Consider the following 18807-nt stretch of genomic DNA (forward strand, 5'->3'; position numbering starts at 1 on the left):
ATCCCATATTTTGCAGGTTTATTCGGAATATATTTATTGTCGAAACGAACACCTACCGCGAAATAATTCCCGCTTTTTGTCAATTGTGACATATTCGTTGGGAGTATAAGTATTCTTACAGTTTGACACAAACTCATCAAAAATAGATCTAATCGGAGCCAGATTATCTAGTTTTTTTTTCGTTCTTGGCGTGTTGACACATTACCGAAACGTTAACAGTTCTATAAAAAATAAAAGCAAAGACATAGTGGTATTAAAAATTTTTACACCAGTACCATCAGTTCGCCATAAGTCATTCAAATTTTGTCGATTAGAACGATTTAGTCCGGCTAAGCATAATAAGCTGAACAAAGCTAAAAGTTCATCGACAGTGGTCTCTTTCAATAAATACAGAGCTCATTGTTTATTGTTAGATAATTGCCTTTGTTTGATTTTGGTATTAGTATGTCAAAGTATTTGTTCCAACATATTACTAGCTATAAAGCGTCTCCAACACTCTATTTCAGTCTTTTCATTTTGTGCAATAGGCTTTACGCTAGATTTTTCCAATATGATATTGTCTGCCCTTGTGCGAACGTTAGTCCTAGATGGCTGCGAAAACCATTTAGTAGAATTGTCTTCACCAATATAAAACTGCTGGTTACTGGTTGAAACAATTGCTTCTTGCTCATTATCGTTACATTGTTATTCCGTATCACTATAACTGTCTTGATTTCGCTCTGATATGTGGTCGACTTCATCCTCCTCCTCTGAACTGTATTCTTCATTATCACTGCTAACTTGTTCAAACAGGGCCTGGAGTCGTCTTTGTTCGCTTACGTAAGACATGGTTCGTAAAACTGTATAAAACGATATGCAATTCGTTAACAAACAATAAAAAAAAATATCAGACTGCATGTATATATATTACGTAGCCATTGTGGCTAGGTATAACTTACCCGTGCGCTTTTTGCACACGTCTATACTCACTCGTAGCCGAAGTAATAATTAACCGATTAATTAAAACGCTCAAAGAAGTCAACGACCGCCACTACTGTGAGTGGCTATAACCGCGGGTATTTTGTTTTAAAATGATTACGATTTTAAAATCGCTCGGGTATCAGATGCCCAGCAACAATGACACCGGGTTAATAAAGCCAATATAGTTTAGTTTTTAATTATAATTAAGTACTGTTTTTCAGGTAGAAATACTTTAATCTTACCTTTATTTCCTTTCCATTAACGTTATGACTTCAAAACTATTACTCCTCCATTTTTTAAATTGAAACAAATTTTCTCAATTCCTAATTCTGATATAAGATTAAAAAATAAATTTCCAATTTTTAGTGCCAATTTTTTAATTGAAAAATTAAATTTTTTTTATTTCAAAATCCGCTTCCTTGCTTAGAAACGGTCTCCATAGTTGTTTTTTTTCCTTACCTTTAAGAATTTGTATATACTAACGTAACCCGAATATTTGTTAAATCAATCCCCAACAATTTATCCGTAAAGTAATACCTAGACTTAGAGGGAGGGAGATAAATTGCTGAAAGTAAGGCAAGGAACGTGAAAGAGTTCGATAAATGACCGTTCTCCTAGGCTCCTAAACTTCTAACTGTTTAAACAGATGGAGCACTCTTCGCTCACCGGCTTTAATCAGAGAGCTTCTGCGCTAAGATTTTTCGAAAACCTAAAACGTGTATAAATACATTTTTTTAGCTATAAGAGGACCTACTAACCACTAAAAATATTATATCCCCTAAACATATTATTATTGAGCTAGTTTCCTAGAGGGCAGCTGTACTCTCTAACTATATGTGGGGTGTATGTTTACATTTGAGCCATCGAGCTTTCCACTGTATATTTGCTTATGGGGGATCAGGCACTGATGCCTTTTTAAGAGAGTCCTTATTTTCGAACCTCACACTTACAACAATGTGGTTGAAATAAAGTTTCTTTGTGGCGAGCAAAAAAGTGAAAAGCAGTAAATACTGAAATAAATATGAGGAAAGCTTGATGCATGAACATAGTGAAAAAAGGGGTTCTGTTTGATTCCGTAGCTCTTGTCAACTCTCTACATTCCTGCCTTCACTTACAATCTTTATGCACAAAACTACTACTACTCTACTACTCTAGTTACTGGTGCGAAAAACCCCGTTATTTAAATTCTCACTTTGTAACGCGAAAATGCTCTAGTTCGGCGTAATATTATCTTAGCAACGTCGGCACGGCTTCTTACATAAATGAGTTTGCCGAAAGACATGTTAAGTATTTGCATACAAATGAATGCATTTTATTTCGAGTGTTATTTTTTATGTTTACTCAATCGAAATTTTTATTTTATTTCTTTAGCATTTCATAGTAGTATGAATGATAAGGAGGAGGCTGATTTCAGGAAAAGTAATTTATTTGTAAAAGTTTTATAAGCCTCTTATTTGTAAACGTTTTTCTGAAAGAATTTTTTAAAGCTTTTTGTAAGTATTAGCTTTTTAAAAATTATGTTTGTGAAAGATTTTTACGCCTTGTGAAAGCCTTTCATTAAAACGTCCTCCATTTATAAAAGCTTTCGAAGGCCTATATTAGCGAAACCTTTTAAGCCTTCTTTTATTTCTCTGAAAAATATTAATTGGCGCGAAAGTCTTAAAAAAACAAATAAGGATGTGTTAAGTTCGGGTGAAATAGAACAGTTTAAACTCTTACAAATTGCAGGAATCAAAATCAGAGAATCGGAAACCAAGCAATTACATACATATATTTGTAAGAAAAACGAAAATCATTATGTGTAGTATATGGAAGTTGGGGGAGCATCGCCCCTATTTTATCTTCTCAAAGCTCAAAGGTACACTGTTATTAGTAAACTACGTTCTCTTATTTTCAGAGATAGTTTACATGTTGGCCGATATATTTTGAGGGTTCGAAATTTTTGTATTAGGTATATGGGGGCTCAAGGAAGTACTGACCCGAAAAGATTCTCTCTGAATTTTCAATTATATATCCCATACACTTACATTCACTATAGGTGCTGGTCCCCATATTCGGTACGTAGGGGCGAGAACAGTTTTAGTTGAATTAGAAGAATTTTTAGTCATAAGGTGGCAAACTTTTCAGCCATTATTCGTGATATGTGAACTGCCCCTTGATTTGTAGACAAGAAAGTAAAATAATCAAATGGAGTTTAAAATTGTGCTATATGGGAAGAAGGCGTGGTTTTAAACCGCTTTCGTCCATTTCCACACTGCGTCATAGGAATGTCAGAAGAATGCCACGGACTTAATTTAGTCGAAATCGGTTAGATATGTGATTTCCGCTAAAAGTAGGGGGTGTCACGCCCATAGTCCAATTTTTACACCAACGCACATAAAGCCCTCTCATACCATCTCAGGCGTAAAATTTTATTGGTCATTGATTTATGGCAATTTCAGTAGTTTTTAACAGTATCGTTATATGGAGATTGAACGGGGTTAATTTCCGATTTCAATTTCAGTGTCAATAGGGGTCTTAAAGAGATTTTTAGCCCACAGGTGCCGCTTGTTATGGAGATATCTTAATTTTTCCTCAAGTTACAGCTTGCAAGGACGAACGTTATACATAGGAGACAATACGGCAAAATATGGAAAGGTGGTTTAAAAAAGTGCTGTGCGCTGATTACCCTGGATGTGAAAATGCGCTCAACTCCGCATAATGGACATACAAAATCAAAGCCCTTGATGAAATATGCGCCCCTGAGCATCTCATAAACATTATAACGAGTACTTTTAAATATATAAGACTGATTTTTGGTACGGACGAAAGGCACCAGGAGCTACTCCATTTTGAGTGCAGTACCCCAAGGCTCAGTATTAGACCCACTATTATGTTGTAGTGGGGAGTGCGACATTACTACACAGCCGCAGCTTAAGTATTTGGGAGTAATATTGAACTCCAAATTTAAAATAAAAAAAAAAATACCAAACTGTGGCAAACGAGGTGGAAATCCTCATCCAAAAGGCGCCTGACCCATCGATTTTTACCGGACATCCACTCGTAGATAGGCAGACAACATGGGGACCTGGATTTCCATCTCACCTAAATACTTAGTGTACATGAGCGCTTTAGAAGCTACCTTTACAGATTCCACAATGACATTGGTCTCAACTGTCCGACGACTGACAGATATTATTTTAATGCCCTCGATTTTCGAATACAAGGGAGAAACTAAAAATCACACTCTTTGTCAGTCGACTGATAAATGGAAAGCTGTCAGCGACTGAGAATTTTTCAACAGACTAGGCGTCCGTCATTTCGCGCAATTGAGGAGACTTAACTGTCTTGTCCCTCCCACGATGTAATACTTAGCCGGTGATTCCGTGGGAGAGTCTTGAGTTGGTCAAGTTTAGCCGATTCGATGCTTCCCCTACTAAAAGCCCCTATTTCTGTGCTTTTGAAGTAAACTTTCTTTGTTTAAAATATGTGATATGTGATCAATCAAAGAAGTTTGGTAAGCGCAGCGCAGTTAACACAAGCAGCACACTTCTATAATAAATTTCTTCTCACTTTCTCTTTACGTACTCAGATAAAAACAGTTCCAAATAAAATCCACAGCAATTGTCTTAATGGTCATTATTTACGACCGCAATTAAATGATAATTACCTGAAATGAAAATATAACGACATTAAATACCATTAGTTACATAAATGTATAGAGACATAGTACTAATAATTAATAGAATAATTATGATATAAAATGTTTGAGCTGGAATTTCTTTATTAAAAGCGCACAATAATAATGAAATTGTAAGCTTTTAAGCTAAAATGCGTGCAAATATCGTACACAGCAAAGACAGTGAATTAAATTAAGGAAATAATTTTTGCAATTTGCCTGTCATATATTTCTTTCTTTATTTGTCTACCCTGAACAGGGTATATTAAATTAGCTACGAAGATTGCAACACCCAGAAAGAAACCTCGAAGACCTTATTGATATTTCTATATTTCCTTATTAATATTTCTATGCTGCTATGACTGTATGTGATATCTGAGCCAAATGTCACATCAAAATAATAATTATTGTCTAGTACATGCTTGTTTTTATGAAGTGCAAAAAGTACGTACGGCGTTCAACAAAGAATCAAATTTCAGGAGCCGAAATTTTGAGAATATTGGAAAAGGTCTTCGGTCGTCGCATACTGTATTCATTCTTTCACCAAATTGTTAACCAATATCATGACACAATCCCCATATTCACCTGATTTAGCTCCGCGCGACTTCAGGCTAATCAGAAAAGTCAAACAACCCCTCCGTGGAAACCGTTTTGAGTCAATTGAATACATTAAATGTTATTCGCTACGCGAATTGAAAGCTAAAAACTTGAAAAAACGTTGTTACAAGTGTATTGGGGCCAAGGAGGATTACTTGGAGATCAATGAAATTGATTTTGAATATTATTTGATTTTGAATATTTTTGTTCAGTAGTTTTATAGTTCTTGAGATATCTGCCAATCAAAATTAAGTTCTTGTTTGAAAATCTTTTTTATCATTTTTCAGATCGAACTACTGTAGCATATAGGTGCCATAAAAACTGAACAATTAAAATTAAGTTCTTGCATATAAAAATGGTAATCCAATAAACTGAAGAATCGAAATCAAATTCTTGTATGGAAAGCTCTTTATTTGTTAAGGGGCTTATTCTTGTACTCTCGTAATACCGGTTTGAAAATTAAAAAGTTGCTGGTAGGGTAGGGTTTGAATTGCCTCCTTATTTAAATTTGTGAACTTATTTAATAGTTTGATAAATTTGTATTTAAGATTTATTAAATTTTTGAAAAAGTTCGTTACAACGTCTATTTCTTAATTTACTACAGACTAAAATTTTTAAGTGAGGAAATTCCAGCTTTCCCTTATCTACAAATTTTCTAAAATGTGTCTCTGTTGTCTACCGCGGTACTTTCCCTCAATGTTGATTCGTAGTCCCCTTAAATAATGTCATTTAATTTAATATTTTCGCCCATCAAAAACTCCCATAAAATATTTCACTTAAAGATTATGTAATGTAAGAAATTTAAGCATACTTCTCGCTAACCACCAAATTATGCACAGTCACTTCAAACATTGCTTGCCATGCCGAGGCAAGGTCAGCAGACGTTGCTCAGCCATTCTATATATACTATGTTTGTATATGTGCACTAGGGTGTGTCATTCTGAGTTAACCTTTTTTTTCAACTGAAAAACAGGCTAAAAACTAAATGTGAAAAAGAAAGTCACTCAAAGAATGAGCTCTTAATATTAATATTAAGAGGTGCCTGTTTCAAATTTTTTTTTTCCATATAAATAACATGAAGAAAAAATCATTTTTTTTTGTGGTGGTTATTGTGCGGAGGTTATTATTTGTGCACGCGATGGCTGCCAGTAGGGGTGGTAAACTCGATTCCAATTCTACTCGAGAATCGAGTTTTCTCGTAAAATAATCGATTTTTCGAATGTCAAGAATCGATTCTTAATCGACTTCGACTACTGAAGATCGACTCACAATGACACACACTAATGTGCACAGATCTCTTGAAACACAAACACACATATTTTTCAATTTTAAAATATAATGCAAATGAAATGAAAGCAAAACGTTGCTAAGCGAGACAAGCCCACCGAGTTTGCTGTCATGGACAAGAAAAACTCCCCAGTCGTTTGTCGGCGTAGAAAGGCACGAAAGGGTTAACATAATGGTAAGTAGTATTACGCCCTGTCGCACCTCCATTTGCATATTTCACTTTTTTCTTTAACAACATGTCCTTTGATGAGCTTTGACGGTTCGGGGTATACCTAGCTAGCGACATAAACGTATCTTTGCTCTAGGCGCTCAACCCGTTGAGTGCACTCATTTCCAGTGGCATGCCATTTTATTTCAACAGTCAAAGCAAGTTAATGTCAAAGCTTGTTGCTTGTCTGTCATCTGCCGTCTGTCGTCTGCTGTTGTGTAGCAAATGAGATGTTTATCATTCACACGACAAACGGAGTGATAATTTTTTATAGGTCTCTGCAAGTGTTTGAAGAGTGCCGTTGATGAGGTCTCTGTATTTCTATACAGTCTTTTGTAGAATTTTGTTATATAAATCTCTTTGCGTATTCGACATAACTGACGATGGCATTCAAATCTACACAAGTAGATATTTTTGCAATGCTCACACGTACCGTAAACGTGTGTGAAGGTGTAATGGACCCTATAGGCCATATGCATTTGTATATGTATTTAAACCAGAGTGGGTTGATAATCTGTCCACAAGGACTTACAAGCCTATAAATATTCTATCCTTGCGCATATTTGTATCAAAGTATTAATGTGAGCTCATACAAATTTATATGCTTCAATATTCCGGTAAAAAAAATTGCAGTAAGCGCTTTGTGGTGCGCTTGTAGTTTATTTGGACATACCTTGCAAAATGTGAGTCCAGTCTTAGACTGTATAAAAGACAGTCTTTCGTTGACTTACTACCGGATCAAGTCTAGACCAATCTCATGTAACATCATAGGACCAATTTACACGGAGCATCTCCTAGGCTTGGTCTACCATTCTACAATTTATGCCGTCGACAGTCCAGACCAAATATAGACGGTTTGGTCTATGCATAATACAGTCAGGAGCTAGACCAAGTAGACTGTACACACAAATAGTGCCTATTCTGGTCTATATATATTGCAGACCAAAGTAGATAGGTATTATGCTGTCCGATTGGTCTATGCATAAAACAGTCTAATTGATAGACCAATCGACCTGCACAAAAGCTATTTACTTTGGTCTATGCATTTGACTGTCTTATGCGTAGACAAATCGGACTGCATAATACCTATCTACTTTGGCCTGCAATATATATTTTTCTAAAAATGAAAATTGCTGGTTTTTTATTTTGGTTTTTTTATATTTTTGATTTTATTCATCACATTTCGTTTAATTTAAACATTTAAAGTCTTCTCTTCTTAAGACTAAGTATAATTTATAATAATGATTTCAAAAATAAAAAAGAACAATTCCTCAGATAATGATTTCAAAAATTAAAAACAAACATAATCACATATTCAGTAAAAAAAAAAATCTGTTTTTATACTAAAACTAGATAAAAAAAGTCAATAGTGTTAATTATATTAGTTATTTCCGATTTTTAGTTTATTAACTGTGGTCAATCTATACAGGCTTTTTTTAACAATGTGGAGGCATTTCGATAGTTGCTTATCGGGCTTTTCTGACGTCGCCGACAATCCACCTGTTATTAAAAATAAAAGAAATTGAAGAATATATTTAAACAAAAATTAATTTATATACGTACTTATAATCGCATCATACAAGGAAGTATATTTCTTGAGGCAAATCTTGCCATGGACGCCGCCTACATTGACTTCGTTACACATAGATCTGGAGATAATTTCCTCAAAGTGCTTTTCAGGATCCCCCTTTAATAAGTGTTTTATTGCGTTAATCTGAAATGTTCATTCAAAATTATTAGTGGAATTTACAATAATTCAATTATTAAACTTACATATTCATTGATGTTCATTTATGGCGTTATTGACGCTTTCCATTTCTTCAATGGTTTTTATAGGGAAGAGTTTGCTCAAATTCCTCATATCTGCGTCCTTATTAGCAAGAACGCTTAATTGGGCGCCTTGCTTTGCCTGAACTTCCATCATTTTTTTAAGCTAATCTGGAAAATAATCATTTTTAAAATTATTTGCATCAAAATTTTATTTAAAAAAATATCTAGCATGTTGTCAAATTTAGTGTTCAAATCGTCAATTTTAGCCTCCAAAGATTTGCAATTTTCACAAGTTTTGTTATTGCTATTGCTGTTGGGGAAGTTGGTATTATTATTGGTTTTGAGATAGTTGTTGTTATTGCTGCTGCCGCTATTGTTGTTTTCGGAATGAATTTGCGAATCACCTACAGAATTATTTTAAAAATTATTAATCCGTTATGAAAAGTTAGAAACAAAATATACTCACAAATTATTATTTCATTATCTTTGAAGTCAAATTGTCTTATCTGATTTGGTTGTTGCTGAGTCACTTTCATATAAATATTTCGTTTTTTTTTTTATATTTTATTTTTTTTTTATATTATATTTTTTATATCATATTTTTTTTATATTCGTTTTGGTTTTTGTTATCTATTAAAAAGTGCAGCTATTTAATAAAGGCAATAGTAGAAAATTTTGTGAAGAAGGAAGCAACATCAATTTATATGCTACATCATCTGCTTTAAATTCTTCAATTTCTTCAGATAATGAATCCGAAAGTGCTATTCCTAGAGCTAATGAAGTAAATGGAGCTGTAAAGAATGGATGGACATTTTTAAACCAGACTGCTTCCAATATTATTTCCCCTGCATTTGACTTCTTAATTTTTTTAATTGAAATACGTATATCTGGCAAAATAACGTCTAAGTCTACACGCGCAATGAAAAAGCAGAAATTCATAATAAAAATCTTCGTGCACGTGGTCTTTTAACAATAAGATTCCAGTGTAAAGCAGAAATTGTCCAAACTCTGTTGCTTTCCAATGGTGAATTTCTTTGAAACTCCTTGGCAATCTAACAAACTCTTTTGGAATATATTTCCTTATCAACTCAAATTGGGATGACATTTCTTCTTGGCTACTTTTGCTCATTTTGTACTTTGATTTTTTTTCAATAAGGCAATCAACATTTTCTTGGTAACACCCATGTCAATCAAATGCATTGGATCCAATGGCACTTTACTGATCATATTTAAATTTATTTTTTCCAAAGGTGATTTTGAAGAAATAAATTTATTCAAATGATGATCTTTATATTTTCTTGCAGCAAAATCAGCATTTGTAATTAAATTCCCAATTTGAGTGGAATACGCTAATTTTTTTTTTTGTTTTTTGGCTATTTGTGTACATTTGGAGCAGCCATGAGCTGATGAATGATGAGCAATACCACAAACAAAATATTTTGCTGGTGCACCACATATCACAACTCGTACATTCAGTGGAATAAATTTGCCATTGATGGCAACTCCATTATTTAATAAAATTTCTAATTCTGCAACAAAACTCTCCAAATATACACAAATATCATCAGGTTTAGTTTTTCCTTCGTAGATTGCAACAGGAAATACAACAGATTTATTACAGCTAACCACTTTCACTAAAATTGGCCATAATTGTTTTTGTGAAGATTTGAATAGAGGTAATCCGTCAATATTTATGAAGTAAACTTGAAATTCCTTAAATTTTTTGTATTTGGTTTTGTAAACCAAAATATATTAAATCCCCAGGTGATACATCTTTTGTTGATATTTTTTCCAAGTTTACTTGCATCAAAGTAGACAGTCTTAACGGAACATCTAATCCACTTTCATTTAAAATTTTCAAAAGTGCACGCAGATTTTTATAAGATATTCTTGCATCTAATTGCCATTTCCTAATTTTTTCAAGGAATGTTCTTGCTTTCGGAATTTCGTCATGAATTTCACAATTAAAACTGTCTTCAATTGTGTTTTCAAGAATGGCGTCATGACGCTCTTCTACCGCGTCATTTGGATTTTCGCTACCACTTAAAAAATATTCATCACGCTTCCTCTTCACTAATCTTCTCATGTGCCTTTTAGAATAACACATTTTTTATTGATTATTTTAATTTAATTATATAAATTATAGCAATTACACTTAAATTTTTATAAATTTTTGTTCAACACTCACAATTCAAAACGGCACGTGTTCACCTGCAGCCTTTGTTCTTTTTTGTGCTCATTGACATAACAAGTGAATATACAAGTATTTAGTCGTCATTCGGCAATGCAAAACTACATGCCACCATCTAGTCACATTGGTCTAGATAAAAAGTAGATTTTTCTATCTATCTTTATACCGCTGATTTTGTGTTATAGGACCAATGCTTTTTGCAGGGTTAAAGCTCTGTTACGCACACATACACACACATAGAAAATATTGACACTAGGTACATTGTGTGCCGATGTTTAAGTCTCTTTTAGGCATTGTTCATAGTTAGCACGTATATACATTTAAACACATCCTCTTACATCTCACATAGATATGGTATCTACATATATACAAACCCACAATCACAAATGTGGTATGATTTTTCACCATTAACTCGGAGCATACAAAAGAATTGAGTTCCAAAGTTACAAAAAGTTAAACCGATTTTTGAATAGGCCTTAAAGGGATTTTAATATCACAGTGGAGGCTTTTTATTTACCTTTGCCTTTTTTAAAAGTGGGGGTATAAAAATTATAAAGTCATATGTAGAATTTACTTGCTTTAATTTGTACGCATGTGCCCTCAGTCATATACCTACGCATTTCGTATAGTAATATTTTATTCGGGATACGATCTTTAGACCAACATGCACCAATTTATGTATTAAAATTAATTTAAATATAGAACTATTAGACATTTTAGGATTAATTTTGATTGTTAAAATATCTTCAACTTAAATAGTAAGTAAAATCTAAAATTGCGTTTTGTTTAGGAACTCGAATAAAGTTAGTGAAAACCACATTCGGATCAAACATAACAAAGTTTATAGAAGAATTGGTATAATTCTTATTGCCATTATCTTATAATTGATGCCTACTAGTGATAACATTGTTAACTAAAGATAAATTGCCTAATTTGACTCTGAACTCATAAAAATATGCAACATATCGAATCTTCACATAGGGTTCGGGTAAACGCAACTACAAGTATGTTAACTGTTTTCTGTCTCCAATATGTTGCATAACTTCAGGTGTTAATGCTTTTGTCTAGTTCTAAATGGTAACTATTCAGAACATGAGAAAGTTTTGATAAATTTACTGAAATATTATTCATGTTTTCGATAGATAGATTTTATCATGAAAGTAATGAGTTATTTGCCTTGATATTTTCAAAGGAGGTTGTGGTTGCAAGCACATCTACAACTGTACCACCGTGAAAAGAGATTTAGGTCTCATGTTATAAACTCACTACTTTCACATGCAGCTTAAAAATATGTATGTATATTAATCATATGAAAAATGCTTTCGAAGAAAAGTGTTCATAATAAAGGGCCATCTTTCGATGATTAGATACAACTTTAGAGTATACTGGATTTATTTGACATTTTCCCTATGGTCGGGAAGCAAAATTGCGTAGACAGCGCAAGTGAACCCGGTTCACATCTATTGTAGATACTATTACTTTCATATCTTGAAGATAACAATAAGAGTTTCTTAACGAATACCTTAAGCTTACCAATATCCTTATAGATAGATAAGCATGGAATATAAAAGAGTCACCCTTTAGAAAACATTAAATTTATATATAATTGATAAATCAAACAATATTCGACGCATTGGCCCTTTCCAATAAAATTCCGTCAAATACTTAAACTGTTTGAGAATCAAATTAATGTGCGAATGAAATTACAACTTAACGCTCAAAACAAAGCAAGAAGGTTTCTTTGAAATAAAAATTAAAAAGTACTTCGTAAACATTTATTTATATTTTGGTATCTTTCATTGGATATAAATTGAAAATGTATGAAATATTTATATTATCTAAATTTATACTGTTTGGCTGCGAATTAAATTTAATTTCCAAAAACAAATCTCAAAATAGGCAGTCAAGTCAGTGTGCATAAAGCACTGCCTTGAACAAAAACTTTCCTTTGAATTCAATTTCTTTGATATTTTATTAGCCAAATATTATAATAGTAATTGCTATAGCAAAATAAACATCATATCAAACCACCCGGCGTTTATGTGCAAAAGAAACTGAAAAAACTGAAGAAACAGTTTTCATAAATAAATCAGAATACCGGAAAATGGTACCACTACAACAAATTAGGGACAATGATCAAAATATGTACTTGCGGATAATCAGATAAAATAAATCAGTCACCATGGTGCCGGACGCGTTTTCATCTGGCATGCGTTGTGCTTTTTCTTTGTCAGCTCATCCTACTCCCCGTAGTAAACGGCATCTCAAACAGGGTACTACTGTATTTAAAGCCAAAAAAAAAAGAAAAATGTGTGACTCCAGCACATCTGTCTACCTATCAATGTGTCAAATATTACATTTGACCGAGTGATATGCATGATGTTCATTTTACTTTCAGAGCTACTCGATGTCTCTGAAACAGGTAAGACTGGTGAGATGGGTGATGAGAGCAGCAGCTTTGGACGAGCCTACCTAAAAATATTTTCTATTACTTAGGCCTTACAAAAAACCATGTGCGTCACACATAAGCACACGGTAACCTGCAGTTACATTGATGATTAGAGCTGAAGTATACATTTCCGAGTTAGAAAAATAACTAACATTGAATTGAGACCCAATAAAAGAGAAACAAGTACAAGAAGGCATAAGGAACACAATCGGGCACACGAAAACTGACGGTTAATAGAATATGAAGACTAAAGCAGAAGAAAAGCAGCAAAACACACAAAATAAATGATAATAGTAATAATTTCTGTGGAACCCAGCGCAGGTGGTAAGCATGTTGTGGCAATGTGAAAAGTGTATCATACATTTAGGCGATTTAGCTATGTTACCCACAAATCCTGCTTTAGCACCGATAACACTGTGCTCTGAACCACATAATAGTTGACAATGGCAAGAGCAAAACAATCAAAAATTACTTTAGGGAATTGCACAACAGGCTTATCGGCACCAGTCACGTAGGAAGAAAATCATTGGGAAAATTAAAATTCTGAAGAGAAAACAGTAGAGCTACGCACCCACCGCTGTAAACCCCCAAATGATTTGAATTTGAATAATGAGAAAAAGGTTGCAATACTAGAAAAATCCAAACAAAATACATCCAGCGGATACATTTACACGAACTGTTATACTCGTATATGGAAGATAAATAGGCAGTTAGCGTAGTTTTGTGAGATTTCTTTTTTATGCTATGTACATACTTATGCATATTAGAGGTAATGATGAAATGTGTGTTATGAAGGTTGAATGACCTTTGTCGGGTGGCGATCAGCAGTAAAATATAAGGTATATTTTACTGCTGATCGCCACCCGACAAAGGTCTAGGTCTAGTTTAATATAAGGTATATTTTACTGCTGATCGCCACCCGACAAAGGTCTAGGTCTAGTTTTTAAAATCTAGCAGATTCGCTAAATGTTTTCCGCAATTTTATAAACAGGTTTTTCTACTTAAGATATTTGCAAATAGGTTTATAACGCCAATTAACAGACACATCATTCAAAACCAAAGTCAGGAAAAATTATGTTATATCCAAGTTGCCTCCAGAGTAAACATTTTATAAAATCAATTTCTGATGACACCTAAAGCACTCTCAGTTCCTTCCTAATAGTGAAACTCTACCTAAAACCTCACTTCAATAAAATAAATCGATCTCCAGCGAGTACTGTACAAGCCTTAAAGTGCACAGCAGAGAGTGCTTTTTGAATAATACCTCTAAGTCAATACCTCTTAGTAGAGCCAATATTTCATAAGTGCCTAGACGTGAATCTAACACTACCCGCTAATATTTCTTAGATCAAAAAAATTCCATAGTATCATGCAGAATGAAAGCATAAAGGGGCTGTGTCTACTCTTTATATATTTTTTCAATATTCAGGTACATTATAGTTGGGCGTTCGTTTCTTCTGAATAACACAAAATTGAAATAGGAAATTTTGCTATGGTTGGGTGTACAGAAAGTCAAAAGTCATGCGAACCAAACCGAAGATCACCTTCCACTGACTTTGGAACAATGAAAGAAACACAACATATAAATAAAGGAGTCCGAAGAAAGAGCATAGCCAAAATCGGTCAACAACGAAACATGCCATTCAGGCCAAGAACAAGGGTCAGGATTCCGGCTACACCATCACAGCCAGACCAGATAATAGAGCTTCAAATCTATTTATGTATTTATATATACAAATGTTCCATTGGCTTTAAAATCATCATAAAAAAAACTAAATGTCTTAATCTTGAAGTGGATCTAACATCGAATTTCACCACCCTTCAATCAAACTCTGATAAGGAGGGACTATGTATATATGTTTCTGGCTACTTGTACATATTTAATCGGTAGATAAAATCCTTAAACAGGCAAACAAGACATGAATGTAATCTGGGCCGCACAGATTATTACAAAAACAGGACTAAATCAGGACTTTTGAATCTAGCCCCCTTGGTGGCGCAATCTATATCTCGACTGATGCGTTCGAATCCGCTATTTTTATCGATTGTCATGACATTTCATTCATTGGAAGTGAAGTTATTACGTTTCAAGTGTCAGTATGTTTGTGTTATCGGTACGATAATGAGCTTCGAACAAAGAACCAACATTAAATTTTTTTTTAAATTGGTAAAACTGTTACCGAAACAAGTTTATGGCGAAGATTGACTATCGCGTAGCAGAGTGCACGGGTTGTTTCAACGTTATCAAATTGGACGTGAGGACATAAATGACGATCAACATGTGGGCCAATCAAAATCCGTGATCACCGGAAATTCCATCGAAACTTTGCGTGAATTCATCAAAAATCAGCCGAAATCAGCACCATGAATTTCAAGGAAATGGAATTGAACAACATTTAAGCTTACGAAAGGTGTGTGCACGGTTTGTTCGGCACAAATTGACTGAGGACCAAAAATTGCTCAGAATATAACATTCGAAGGTCGATTATTTGACCAAAAATCACATTTTAACCACTAACCACTCCCCGTATTCACCTGATATGTCACCGTGCGACTTCTTCCTTGTCGGAAAAATGTATTTGCTCATGAAAGGAAAGCGATATGCAGACTCACAGGCCATTCGAAAGGCTTGCGTCGGCATACTGGCGATCATACCGGCCAACGAACCAAAACACTGGTTTGACATGCTTTTGGACCATATAAAAAGCTATATTGAAGCAGGAGGAGACTATTTTGAATAAAATAAATTGATTTTGCCGAAAAACCATTACTTCTGTTTTTTTTAAGTCCTGTTTACGTTGGAACGCACCTTGTACATATATTATTACAATATATTCGTTTCAGCTTATCATGTGTCTAATGAATTTAATAGTCTCACGTTTATTCGGTCAATTTGTAAGTACCAGGTAAGCACAAACGAGAATCTCTGGAAGTAGATATCTAAGCAAGAATTATTTTAATTAAGATGAAGAAGACCTTTTGCCTAACAATTATATATCACAAATGCAAATGCCCAAAAATACCGTCTCAGTGGTATGTGATCTTTCCAAAATCATATATGAAATATGAACATTATTTCAGTAGCAACAAGTGCTTATTGAATATAATCAATCAGTTAACTGTACCGGTTATCAATTCAAATTCAAACTCATTATAGTGACATCAAAATAAAAATTCAATTTAGCTAAATTGTTGCTTTTAAACTTTTATAAAACTCAAATTTCGTTAAAGACATCCTTTCAAAATAATGCTCCTACCCAAGTTGTATAAAGTGTACCCCAGAATAAAAAACAAAACCTGACAGCATTACAACCAACTAGTGACTTACATAACGAGCACTCCGAAAAAGGACCTACGAGTACTTATTTTTTATTCAGATATAAAAACTGCAAGCAGAATTTGTTGAGCAGTTGAAACGCTGTAAGCATTGGAACCAAATACTATCACAAAACTACTACGAGTAGACAAAGTACTTAAAGCTTGTATCCAGCTCTCAAGAAATGTAAGAACTTCATATAAAAAAACGCTTAAAAAACGGTCAAGAAACTTTCCTGCGATAAATTTACTTGTGCTAGTATGCAGCTCTGGAGGATGGAGTCATATGTAGAAGTTCACGCAAGTGAGGAAAGTTCTCTGATCGCCATTCACTTGGGAGTGGCCAGAAACGATTCTTTTACATATGACTCAAGCAGCTCACTACTTCCGGTCTTTGACCAAGTATCCTCTGGGTAGCCTAAGAACATCCGTTTGAAGGCGAGCTAAAGTGAGAAGGCGAAACATCCCCTCCGCAGGGTTGTGCGCTGGGTTTGGGACCCGCCACGTAAAAAATTCTACCAATGAAAATTAGCAAACAGCCTCGGATGAGAGACCCCCCTTTTGATGACGACCATGACAAACGAAATAAGGACTACGAATTGAGGGCATGCACCTGGAATGTCCAGTCCCTTAATTGGGAAGGTGCCGCTGCCCAGCTGGTTGATGTCCTCGTAAAAATAAAGGCTGACATCACCGGCGTCCAAGAAATGCGATGGACGGGACAAGGACAGAGACGAGTAGATCCTTGTGACATTTACTACAGTGGCCATATAAAGGAGCGCAAGTTTGGTGTAGGATTCGTGGTGGGAGAGAGACTCCGTCGCCGAGTACTATCATTCACTCCGGTGAGTGAACGTCTAGCCACAATCCGCGTCAAAGCGAGGTTCTTCAACATATCGCTGATTTGCGCCCACGCCCCGACGGAAGAGAAGGACGATGTGACCAAAGATGCCTTTTATGTGTGCTTGGAGCGCACTTATGAGGGCTGCCCCCGCCACGATGTCAAAATCGTGCTTGGCGACTTTAACGCCAGGATGGGCAAAGAAGGTATCTTTGGCACTACGGTCGGTAAATTCAGCCTCCACGAGGAAACATCCCCAAATGGGTTGAGGCTGATCGACTTCGCCGGGGCCCGAAATATGGTTATCTGTAGTACTAGATTCCAGCATAAGAAGATACATCAAGCTACCTGGCTGTCTCTGGATCGAAAAACGGCCAACCAGATCGATCATGTTGTGATAGACGGAAGACACGTTTCCAGTGTTTTAGATGTGCGTGCGCTTCGAGGTCCTAACATCGACTCGGACCACTATCTTGTTGCAGCTAAGATTCGCACCCGCCTCTGTGCAGCAAAAAACGCACGCCAACAAACACAAGGAAGATTCGACGTCGAGAAGCTGCAATCACAACAGACAGCCGAACGATTTTCTACTCGGCTTGCACTCCTGCTCTCTGAGAGCACTCGTCAACAACTCGGTATAAGGGAACTGTGGGACGGCATTTCAAACTCCTTACGTACAGCTGCAACCGAAACCATTGGTTTTCGGAAAGTGCAAAAGAACAGCTGGTACGACGAGGGGTGCCGTATCGCAGCGGAGAGAAAACAGGCTGCCTACCTCGCAACGTTACGATCGACCACTACACGTGCGGGATGGGATAGATACCGAGAGTTGAAGAGGGAAGCGAGACGCATTTGTAGACAGAAGAAGAAAGAGGCCGAAATGCGTGAGTACGAAGAGCTTGATAAGCTGGCCGACAGGGGTAATGCTCGAAAATTCTACGAAAAAATGCGGCGGCTTACACAAGGTTTCAAGACCGGAGCATACTCTTGTAGAACCCCCAAAGGTGATCTAGTCACTGATGCCCAGAGCATAGTTAAATTATGGAGGGAACACTTCTCCAGCCTGCTGAATGGCAGTGAACGCACAACACCAGGAGAAGGAGAACCCGATTCCCCAATCGATGACGATGGAGCAGACGTTCCAATACCCGACCATGAAGAAGTTCGAATAGCAATTGCCCGCCTCAAGAACAACAAAGCGGCAGGGGCCGACGGATTGCCGGCCGAGCTATTCAAACACGGCGGCGAAGAACTGATAGGGAGCATGCATCAGCTTCTTTGTAAAATATGGTCGGACGAAAGCATGCCCAACGATTGGAATTTAAGTGTGCTATGCCCAATCCAAAAAAGGAGACCCCACAATCTGCGCCAACTACCTTGGGATTAGCCTCCTCAACATCGCATATAAGGTTCTATCGATCGTATTGTGTGAAAGATTAAGCCCACCGTCAACAAACTGATTGGACCTTATCAGTGTGGCTTTAGACCTGGAAAATCAACAACCGACCAGATATTCACCATGCGCCAAATC

The sequence above is a fragment of the Bactrocera neohumeralis genome, chromosome 4, assembly GCF_024586455.1.
Source record: "Bactrocera neohumeralis isolate Rockhampton chromosome 4, APGP_CSIRO_Bneo_wtdbg2-racon-allhic-juicebox.fasta_v2, whole genome shotgun sequence".
NCBI classification, from domain to species: domain Eukaryota; kingdom Metazoa; phylum Arthropoda; class Insecta; order Diptera; family Tephritidae; genus Bactrocera; species Bactrocera neohumeralis.